This window comes from Ixodes scapularis, unplaced genomic scaffold (genome assembly GCF_016920785.2).
Source record: "Ixodes scapularis isolate PalLabHiFi unplaced genomic scaffold, ASM1692078v2 PGA_scaffold3__209_contigs__length_174095766, whole genome shotgun sequence".
Taxonomy (NCBI): Eukaryota; Metazoa; Arthropoda; class Arachnida; order Ixodida; family Ixodidae; genus Ixodes; species Ixodes scapularis.
Window position 1 is genome coordinate 136,862,086 of NW_024609868.1, and position 12,035 is coordinate 136,874,120.

The 12,035-nt window shown below is 48.5% G+C and overlaps 1 pseudogene; it reads right to left on the reverse strand.

The window, feature by feature from the left end:
• Positions 1–6,243: 6,243 nt before the first annotated feature.
• On the reverse strand, positions 6,244–7,009 carry LOC120836891 (annotated as a pseudogene).
• Positions 7,010–12,035: the final 5,026 nt, after the last annotated feature.

Here is a 12,035-nt window from a genome sequence, read left to right on the forward strand (position 1 = left end):
GCTAGCTGCTTTCCCAGCACACCAGCCTGAGCACCAGCTTGAGTGCGTACTATTGAAATTTAACTTCTACTTGTCAACTTCTTCCATTCAAAATTCGCTGTATACATAACAAATTACTCACTCTGAGCTTTCGAACAGATACATATGGCATCCCACATTTAACTGGGAAACATTTTTTTCAAAACCACAGATACTAAAAATCTGGTTCATTCAATACTGCCCCTCTACATACGCAGCGAGTGCCTAGTTCATGATCAAGTTCTGAGAACCAGTGCTTTCCCTCCACGTCTTATATCACATTCCTCGGTAGGCTCATATAAGATGAAACTGATCCCTTATGCTGACTTTCCAAAAACTACCGAACCTGAGATATCCGTAAAGTTGGCTTCACCTGCGAACGTTCCAAGTCTGTCGTGCATACGAATGTCAGAAAGGTAACGTCCCGAAGACATTGTGCTTACGAATGTTCACCAACGAACATTCCTAAAATGTTGAGCAGCTCACTTTGAGGCGATGTTCGCAAACGAACGTTCCTCGCACGTTCCGAAAGGAGTTTTAATGTTTCTTCAACATTCAGAATATCCAGCGAATGTTTGCACAACATTGCGTGCTACTTGGGTACTGGTGGGGTGTTGCCAAACCTATTAGAAGTCTGCTCAAGGCACCAGCTAGTTGTATTTGTAAAGAGAGCATTCTGGATGTGGATACCAGCTGGGAGTCAGTTCAGTAACTAAGAGTAATTTGAACAATACAATCAGACTACTAAAGCAAGGAAGAGACAATCCTTTTCTATGCTCCACCAAATCACACACAGTACTAGAGATGTGCTAATTCCTTTACGTGCATTTGAACCTATAGTTGGTGACAGTCACCTAAGCCCCTCACTCACCCTCACAGCTACACTCACCTTCAGCCCCTTCTCACCCTCATCCTCACGGTCACACTCACTTCAGCCCTTCACTCACCCTTTAGGCCCTCACAGACTCATGCCCCTCACGCACTCACCGCCCTCATGGCCCTCACGCCACTCACCGCCCTAACGCCCCTCACGCACTCATAGCCCTCACGCACTCCATGGCCCTCACGCCACTCACTGCCCTCACGTCCCTTACGCACTCACCGCCCATGCGGCCCTCACACCCCTCAGGCCCCTCACGCACCTCATGGCAATCACGCCACCCAGGCCAGCTTCAGATGGGGCAATTTCGCCCAGAAACTTGACGTCGTAACACCAGCAACACGGGCCGCCCGCGATCACACGCAGCAACCAATTGCTGAAATTTGCCATTAGCATCATAAAATTTTATTTTTCTTGCACTATTTAGACACAATCTCACGTTATAAACATGTTTTTATGCATTTAAATCTCGTCAAGAATACTAATGCACCTTTCTGAAACAGTTTATTTCCAAAAATGATTGATTTCAAACCAGAACCAAGTCTTTCAGTGTCATCATCTCCGGCACGAGGTGTCACATGAAAATTTTGAGTCCCTGATTGGTTGCAGCCGCTTCAAACGTCTTCGAATCGCTCCGAGTTGCTTGCTTATTTCGAGCCAGACCCGATCTCGGCGATTCGTGCCGATCTAGGGAAAGCTAGAGAACAACCCGCCATCAACACCGAAATTGCTGAGAAAGATGCTCCGACTGAAGGGGGCCTCACGCACTCACTGCCCTGACGCCCCTGACGCGCTCATGGCCCTTACACCCCCCATGCACTCACCGCCCTCACGCCACTCACGCCTCTCATGCCACTCACTGCCGTCATGCACTCATGGCCCTCACACCCCTCACGCACTCACCGCCCTCGCACCCCTCACGCACTCATGGCCCTCACGCCACTCACAGCCCTCACGCTTCTAACGCACTCATGGCCCTCATACCCCTCACCGCCCTCACTCACCCTCACACTCATGAATTTTCCTGGTTCACAAACTCACTCCCCTCACCTCACCTCACCTGTGAAGATGAGGGTGAGTGAGGGCCCTCATGAGTAAGGTTTGCCGAGGTCAAGAACAAAGTGGAAGCTGCTCCCCCCTCTTTCCACTGTAGTAGAGCAAACGCGGGAGAAGAGACAACTTCCTCTCCACCAGTAGCTCCGCTGAAGTGGAAGGGGTGGGAGGAGCTTCCACTTCATTCTTGACCTGTCACCGACTATAGTGTATAGAGATGTGCACAAATGTAATGTGTGTCTGATTTCTTCAAACAGGTGCTGCTGCAATTCACACTGTGCAAGTATGCCCACCACCACAGAGAGTGTCTGCTGCAAAGAGCAGGCGAAAGTCAAAGAAAAGGCTGGGAGCCTGCCCTGCATCACGAAGCACCACCTTTTCCAACTCTACTGCCTGAATAGGGACATACTTGACTTGGAGTATGCCAAGCTGAGGGTCTCCCGCCCTCTCAGCTTGAGGAACCGACAACACATTAATGCGTATGTGCTTTGAAACCATTTATTTTAATTTATAAATTAGTTGCTTTTCAAAGCAAAACAAGGAATCCATTTGGATTTCGGATTGCCTCCGTATGTGTCCTAGCCATGTGCGTAGCCGTATGCGTCCTAGCCTTAGCAGTACCCGACTCCTGCTCCCTCGCGAGATTTTTTTCTCCAACTCTCCAGCCGACGCTTTGTTTTCTCAATTATGTTCGCTCCGTTCCCCATTATGCGGCTCCAGCCGCACCCCTACCAACTCTATGACTGGCTCTTATGTCTCCCTCTGGCGGTTACCCAACGAAGCCCAGAGCCTGTTTGAGGGTCACTCAACTTGGTTGCTACAGCCACAGCATCTTGCACAAAAGCACCAGGTGCTCCACTGTCTCCTCCTCTTCTCCACTAATGGGACGCATCATGTTCACTTTGTCTTTCCACATTTCACCCGCCACTGCTTCATATTTAATGTTCCGGAGTGAGTCTCAAATAGCAGGCAGTTTCCCAGTGTGTTGTCGAAGAAATGCTCCCTGCAGATCTTGTGGCTGATGTAAGCCTTTAGTGTGGGCTTGTCAGCTGCCCTCCTTTTCCACATCCGGGTCTCCGCAACACTGACCTATTCACGCAGCTCCCTCGATCCTACGCTTGTCTCTTCAAGCCTGTTGACAGACGGCAGTGGACGCCCATACTTGGTTGACAGCGCACGGGCTCTCCTCATTTGTTGAGTTGTCGCTCCAGTGTAGAGCAGACACCTCTGCATCTGACGCACTCACCGCTCCTCTCCGAGGCTTTGCCTCCGCCTTGTTCAGTGCCGTCCCATGAGCTCCAAAGGCCAGCCTTCGCACCTAGCGCTGCCACCTCTCCAAGAACTCCCGTGTGCCGGCTGACAGGGACGGCACTGCGTTAGCGAACGTCGAGCCTGGCACCGTCGCCGCCTTCCAGAGGATGCGCGTCACCTCCATTCTATTAAGTGACCAGAGTGTCTTGGCCTTGAGCACGCATCAACCTCTCAGCGCCTTCTTACGCACCCCATGTTCATACTCCACTACATAGTCTGGTCCCGCGGTGTACGGATGCAAACGGAATGCACCTCCCTTACAGCGTTACCGGCACACTCTCCGGCCGCCTTCCAGACTCCTCCAGTGCACACAGAACATTTCTGGGTGCTGAATCGCCAGCCCCAGTCAGTCCCCATGTCGCGTGCACACATCTAGAAGCTCCTGCAGGCCAGGGGCAGATTTGAGGGTGGGTGGGTGGGGGGGGGGGGAGGGAGACAGGGACAGGCGACTGCCCTTTTTAAAGCTCCCCAAGGTCAACTTTTTTCAGTTACAATCATTGATATACACCAGCCAAAAGTTTGGTGACAGCAAATATTGGGTCAGCAAAGATCTGGGCAATGTTTCGACCGTAACGTCGTATCTCAGCAGACACCACCCCGCCAGCCGAACTCCTACTGCCCTCCCCCAGGCTTGACCCATAAATCTGCCCCTGCTGCAGACCTTTCCTCAAGCTTGCCATAAGTACTATGTCGTTAGCGTAGGGCAAACCTGGGAGCGTCTGGGGCACTTTCCGTCCGTCCATCATGAACGGCGTGTCACAACCATGCCCACATCTCTGTAGACCTGCCTCCAGTTCACTTAGGGATAGCATGAAAATCAGCGGGTACAGTGGACAGCCCTGCCTAGGCCCCGTTCCATGGCCACCATCCCCGACTGCATCCCTGCCGCTCCACCACCACCTCTGTATTGGTGTAGATTTCTTGCAAGTGATCTACCACTCTCCTGGGTATACCCCTTGTTACATAGCAATTGCTGCAGTGCAGCCTGTTAGATTCTCAACATCGAGGAAGGTCGCCCGTAACTCTCGCCCCTCCGTGTGTGCCATCTCCACGCACTGCGTGAGAACGAACAGGTTGTCCTCCAGGCGTCGTCCTCTGCGGAACCCACTCTGTAGTTCACCCAATACACCCCCTCTTTCTGCCCATGCCTATATCCACCACAGCATTTGAGCGAAGGCTCTGTACAGCACTGGAGTTATCCTGATCGGCCCATACAGCGTCTAACTCCTCTCAACAGCATCCTTATATACGAAGGTCATTTAACCGTGGCATCAGTCCTGAGGGATCTGTCCAGTCTCCAGCATATCACTGAGGCATTCCAAAAAGACAAGACACCGCTTTGGGCCTCGGTTCTTGAGGAGAGACGCTGGAAACACATCAAGTCCTGTCGCTGTGCCCGCTTGGGTCTGGCCTACGATGTTCCTAAATTTCGCCTCTGATCGGTCCCAACCACTTGCTTGAGTCGATCCACTCTGTCCCTGTCTCACGCTCCACCTTGCCATTGACGTGTTCTCTTCCAAACATGGCAGCGACTTGCGCCACCACAAACTGCAGGCCCACCCATCTCCGATAGAACTTCCGATTCCGAGAGACGCAGCAGCTGTTCGGGCATCGCGTGCCTGTGAGACCTCTGCATGTCTCTAGAATTTCCTTGGTGCATCCCGATCATTCTTCTCAAATCCCCCAGTTAATCTTTAATCCACATTGCGAAGCTCCTCCTGGATCAAGCTTGCCGCTACCTTCTTGTCTCTGTACGTTCCCCATAAGCTCTATTGTGTCCGCTCTCACCGCCATTCAATATTTGCGGCATGCTTCCTTTCTAGCACTCATTGCTACTCCGACATCCCAGTCCCACCATCGCCTCACGTTGCACTTCTGACATTTGCCCACCCTGCACCTTTGCTTCCTGACCTCCTGTTCCACACGTCCCAATAGATGTTTGTACCCTGCCTCCGGCGTTGCCTGCAGTCGCTCCGCAATGTGGTCTATGTCCCGTTGTGTTAGAGACCACTTGCCTTCGTTGCCTCCCCTCTCGTTTTCTATTCTCCCGTTGAATTCCATAAAAATTTTGTTATGGCCACTACTAGCACTGTGTTCTCCCTCTTCATTGATGACCATCCTGGTCAGGCGATAACACAGATCCGGTGTCATAGCCTTGAAATCTGTGCAGGGGTTCCGGCCCCTGACGACCACTTGACAAACCCCTCATACTTTGGTTGCAAGTTACCGAGGGCCAGGCTGAACTGCTCCACCGCTTATAACAGATCTTGACCGATAATAGAAGTGCCCCATCAGGAGGATATGATACTCCTCATGGAGGCCTTTTATGTCTTCTCAGAGGCACTGCCAAAGCTCCCTATTCCTCTCCATGGCCATTCTTCCTGTCCAGATGTAGACCACTGCCACCGCAGTCTTCTGCCCCGTTAGCATCCCCGTCACCCAGACATGCTCCCGGCACCCCAGTCTTGCCCTGACCCATCCACGATTCGGCATAAAGAATACTCAAACTCCTCCTCCCTTCCTCTCACTTGCCTTCCTGTCGCACGCTTCCCGGCACAGCCTTGAGTGTCCCGCTGGCATTTCCGCTTCTCGGGGGTGGATCTCCACTATACCATACAGCTCTACCCCTTCTTTCGCCATCGTCTGGAATATCTCGTCCCATTTGCACTGGCCCCAACTACCCCTGTTTGTTCAGGAAGGCTACCTATGCTCCTCGTTTCGCTCTCCTCTGTCGTCTCCTTTTCCGCGGGGCTTCGTTTCGGCCGTTTGTTGACCGTTCGTCTCGCGGCGTCTCACCCCCAGTTGCCTTCTGCGTCGGTTCCCTTGGTGAGGGCACCTGTTGTTTCGATCCGTCACCAGCTGCTCGACCACTTGCCACAGCACTTCTTTGCTGGGGGCCCTTCCCCTTCTTGTACCACCGCCTTTGCGTGGCATATAAAGGTGCATCTGTTGTCCTTAAAAGGGGCTACCACCTCGGCTATTGCTCTTGCCACTGACTTGCCCATCCTCCGATTACAGCAGACTCTATTCAGCAAAGTACCTCGGTCCTAGTCCTTTTGCCAGGTCCAGAAATCGTGCCTCGATCTCTTTGCACAAACTCAGGAGTCGTGCGTTTGCCGCAACCATGTCAGTTTTTATGTCTCTTCCGGAGCCAGACAGCTCTGGCATTGAGGAGATGATCAGTTTTGCCCGTTTTCTGCCCAAACCTCTTTCAGTTCGGCCTTTAGGCTCTCCGCCACTCCCTGCAGGACCTCATTAAGTCCCAAATGTACCACATAGATTCACAGAGCACCTCGGGCCTGGCCCTTATACTCTGTGATAGCCTCATGCGCTTGCTCCACCGCCGCTTCCGTCCTTCATAGGAATTCAACGCTGTCCGGAATACCCACCTTCTGAACGAGTATCTTTGCAAATCGCCCAACCTTTCCATCCCCTACCACTATGACCGCTCTCAAAACTCCCTTTGACAGCTTCACGGTTGATGTTGACTTCTTCATTCCGGGCTCAGTGGTAGCGCAATCTCTGTTCAGTCCTTCCCTCCTGCTCCTCCTCTTTTCCATCCTTTTCAGCTTCTTTCTACCTGCTTTGCCCCAACTGTCACGTCCCCGTGTCGAAAACGGTCCCTGCCCCATTATCTTGCCGCTGCACCTCCCGAGATGGTTCTTGGCCGGCTGCCTTTGGATCCACGCTGTCCACTTCGTCTCAGGCATGGTGTGTACATCCTAACGAAATTACAGCTTGTGACATCTCGCTTCTGCTTGTTCAACTGACGCTCTGTTATTTTATCTTTGCAGCAAGTACAGATATACTGCCTACTGCCAGTTTGTATGGTGGATATACGGGAAACTAGGAAGAGAGAACAGGGTCCCCCTGGCAAGCTGTGTTGTGGCAAGAGTGCGACAAGAGTTCCCTGCCCCGAAGCCCTCCGACTACAGAGGGTTTAGGTACTCCTGTTAAGAAGGTTGCCACATTCAATAAAAGCTATCGTTCATCTGCTTTCCCGCAAAGCATTCAGGGGCCCCATTCACTGCAATCTGTGGAGGGATTGCTCGGTGCATGATGAGGTTGAAGATGTGTTGAGACCTCAAAAACGGTGTGCATGCACCGTACAGTATAAACATATTTTCAGCCTCAGCATTAGCCAAGTACTTCCCGTAGGTAGCAGTTAATCATAAGAGTACACAGATTGGCGGTCCAGGCTGCCTTGCGAAATAACAGACACACAGAAGTATCATATCTTTACGACTGAAACAGCCAGATTTTTGTGAATGAGCTGGTTAGTTTAACATTATTACACAAAACCTTGAGACGAGGACAGTCTCGGATTACTTTGTGTTTGTGTCGTACTTCGTTTTTCTCTCGTCTCGGGGGGTTTTGTCTAATAGTGTTAAATTTTTGCGCTTGTCATATCAGACCCCCCCAAAAAATAGAAAACGAGGCCGAGTGAGTGACTTTGGTCGCATGCCTGGAGGTCTTTCAAATGTGCATGCATGATTGGAGAAGACAGCGACTGCTTTGAAAGGGTTTTCGTCTCAAATGCTTAGTGGAAGCAAGGACTACTCTCTGCGATCTCTGGACAGCAACAAACAAGCCCTTTCAGACTGCAACAATGACTATTGTCTGTTGCAGGCTATAAATGGCAGGAAAGGTGGAAAAGTGAAACCATTGCTCCTCACCAGGATGGGGGGTTTCCTCCTCACCCCTCTCCAGCACTGACTCCACTAATCTGGAGAGAGAGGGAGAGACTTCACCTGCTATTCTTCATCGTAAGACTATAGTCCTTAACATTCTGTTAATTTGTGTAAGTGCATTCATAAAATGTGCTGTACGAGGTATCGGTGTTCAGCCTCCATCGTTTCAGCTCCATAGTAGCGTCGGGAACGCGTTCAGATCGTGCAAATACTGGATTGATGTAATACAGTGTGTGGTTTTGGAAAAGTGGGGGGCTTCCAGAGGCATGTGCCGTGTCTAGGTGAACTGCTTCCTATAAAAAAGTCAATATTTTTCATGGAACAAAAAAATTGTGTTCATTGCTGGTATGACTCTACCACTCTGAGTCCCCTTTCACAGGTCAGAACCCTTCTCAGGCCCATGTTTCTGTCAAGTCTGTTTGCATTAGAATTGCATACGGAAAAGCGATTCTCTATGTCAACCAAGTTCCGACATAAAACTTCTACACACCATACTAACAATCACTTGCAACTGAAACAGAGCTCGCAAACCTAAACAGTACAATTATTAAATTGCCAACAATGAATAAAAAGTTACTATAATGAAAATAAAAGCCTTCCCTTATCTAGGTCCAGTGGTGGTCCAGCCAGTTCGATTTAGAGCAGCAGTCGGCAACTGGTGGCCCACAGGCCCGCGAGGCAGTTTCATCTGGCCCCCCGGTACTATTATAGAAATCGTGCCCCACCCGTCCTGCCCTCCCAGATCTCAAGGACTGCACGAGAACTTAGCCCAGAGAGTATGTACTGCACCTCCACTTGCTAAAGCAACTAGCAGGTTCATGTTATGATCAGAGTTCAAGAATCTCCTCCCATTATTCTTTCCACAACCTTCAATTAGCAACTCTAATGCGTGTGGTTGCATTTTTCCAATATCCAGCACCCAAACCGAGGGTCACACTATAGCATGACTAAATGAAAACATTTGTTTTCAATTTATTCATGCCAGTCTGAACTCCTGTAAATTTTTTTGTAGTACAGTGAAACCCGTTTAAAGGGAACTCACAAACTGAATTATTGTTGATATCGAACTTGCAGAAAATTTAAATAAAAATGCACATGAAAAGTAATTTTTATAACGAACAACATATTGGCTATATCAAACTTCCTCCCCCCCCCCCCCCCCCCCGAGAAGGTTTCCAAAAAAAGCACAAAAAATTGTCTTCTAGCCTGTTGCTTCCTCCCCAAAAAAGTAGGAAAGAAAGAAAATTGCAAAACCTCAAGTTGCAAACATAATTGAGTGGAGAGAAAAGATTCAGAAGGGGCAGAAAGCTAAAAAATACACTGCATGCAAGCACAGAAAAAAAGGTTTGGTCCCAAAACGGTTGCCCACGAAGAGAAGCTCTTCAAAAGGAGAGATAAGCTAAAAAGGCAAACTCTGCACACATGCAAAAAAAAGAAAAAGGAAAAAGTTTCCAGCATGTTGTTACAAGGTGGAAGTTGAGACGGGAAAGGAAGAGAAGGGCTCTTGCCTTACAACGAACGTGTCGTGGAAGTTCGTTGAAAATGTTTTTTGCTATATCGAACTGATCGTAGCATTTCCTGCTGTTCGTTATAAACGGGTTGAACTGTATTTGTTTTACCCCCCTCCCCGGTTCGGCCTGCTCAGCGTTGCACTTGTGGAGACTCTGCCCGTTGCTGAAAAAGTTTGCCGACCCCCTGTTTTTGAGCATTATGTGGACGATGAAAGATTTCGTTTTGGAGCGCTATTGTATTGGGGATATTAAAATTTTGAAGCAGTGCCAGCATACTTTTGTAGCACTTCGGCACAGTTTCCTATTAATGATACAGGAGTGCAGTTGTCTGATCACTACTGCATGTGTGTACGCACCCAAGCTTAGAAGTTCTTACAACTGTAAAACAGTGCCAGGTGCTATTGCAAACAGACATCTACACCTTTTTACTCATCTGCAAGTTCTGAACAAGTTATTGTCTAGACGAAGGTTAGAGATGGCAAAGTTTAGATCCCAGCCTACGTATTCTTTGACAGGTTGGGAGATAATGGAGGTTGTGGGACCCGTAAACCTAGCAAGAAGACAGATCAAGTGTTCCCTCTCGTACTGTTCGTGATAATACACATTGTATGTTAATTGCACATAGGCTTTTTCACAAAACGGCGCCAGAACTCTGACGGAATGTAACAAATACCAAAGAATCACTCGTATCTACAGCGAAATCTCCAACAAGCGTCCATATTTTTGGAAGAAAAAAAAGTGTTTGAGAGGTGTGAATGTTTTTTTTTCAGAAGAGCTGAAGAGAGGAGGCAAAGCAAGAAGAAAAAATGAGATTATGTCACATGCCTCGTCTGCCTCATTCAATTGCAATTTTTTCTTTCAAAATACTGCTATCCATTTGAGATATCGCTTTGCATGGTGAGGTAAGGTTTGTAGCGCCCTACCTAGTGTTCCTGCGCTGTTTTGTGAAATATAAATTTCAGTCCAGCACCCCTCCGAGTTGAGTTTGTTATTTCCCATCAATGGCCAATGGACAAAAGTTACCAGGCTTCACGTAAGCCCAGTGTTATTTACTAACAATCATTGCATAGTGTTGGTATAGTGTTCATTTTCTATTATAGACAGACATTGTGCACATCATGAATCAGTTTTTTTATTTACAACATAAATCATAACGACAATATGCTTTTTGTACACATTTAATTAAAACTAGCAGTTCCTTGCGGCTAAAACTGCACTTGACTTTGAAGACGTTAGATTAAAATTTCTTTCACCCCTTAACTGGGGAGTGCGTATCCAGGCGCGCATCAATTTCGACCCACCACAAAGGTCGGGATGCCTTCCCAGGATCGGGTAAAATTGGGAACCCAAACATTCTTCAGATAGTTCAATAGGCCGCAGCAGGGACTGTCAGAAACGGCAAATGCCGTGGCGGCGTTAAGTTTGAAGCGCACTGTACCTACATTCTCTGCAAGCACCTTTATGCTTCGGTAAATTAGCATAGTGTCTATCAGCCATTTGCAGTATTCCCAAGTGCTCCGGCCCGCACTTGAGAAATCATGGGAACGGTGTTCCTTCAGCTCCCTAGTGATTGCCAATTTTAACCAATTCCATGGTTACACAGTTTTTGTGCGTAATTTGAAGTCGCCCTGAACAAGCGCCGGATGTACCCCAAGGACCTGTCATATCACTTTTAAAGTTTCTTGTCAATGTCAGCATTTTGATACTGTACATGCGATCCGCCTTTCAACCTGGTTGAGCTGTAGAAATCTCTTGCAATATTATCATTCTTGTGATTGTTCTTTTAGCAGGAATTGCTTAAAAAGCCGAGAATTCACAACAAAAAACAGGATATAGCTCGGAGTATGCGGGGCTGTTTATAGCATTTTTTTAGCGTTTCTAACTTAATATCGTCTTTGAAGCTGTATGAGAATGCAGAGGTGGAACTCATGAAATGTACTTGGGAGCAGCTGAAACAGCTGTTTTAGAGCAGGTTGGGAGCAGCTAAAACTACATTCTGGAGCGGGCTAGGAGCAGCCCAGATCAGCTTTCATTGCACTTCAGCTTGTGCCTTAGACAAGCACGGGAGCAATTTCAATTGTGCTTAGCAACACAGATGAACATGAGGGGTTAGGAACCTAGGTAGATGGGGTAACAGTGGAATAGATAAGAAAACTTGAAACTTTGTGAGCCTTAATGAGTACCAAAAAGCAAGTGTTGTATGTTTCTGAAGATAGTGTCCTTGATATTTTCTGAGTGGCCTTCAGCTGCTCAAAATGCAAACCACTGCTTATCGCACAATTCACATGTGCTTGACATACTAGTAATTATATGTGCGAGCCACGTGACATGCATAACAACAGACGCACACTTGTGCGGAGGAACAGGGTAACAAATTTCGAGTTTATGCTATTGTGCAACTCGATATCGAAGCAGCAGACCATGATTAATTGAGTTATCGTATTCGAAGCGATAAGCAGGAGCAAGGTTAAAGTACGCCGGGCAGATCTACCGCTTGCGTGAGAGCTGCTGGCCGGCAAGGTTTCGGATCTGACCACATTTCAGTTCAATGAAGTCATGATTTACCTTGCG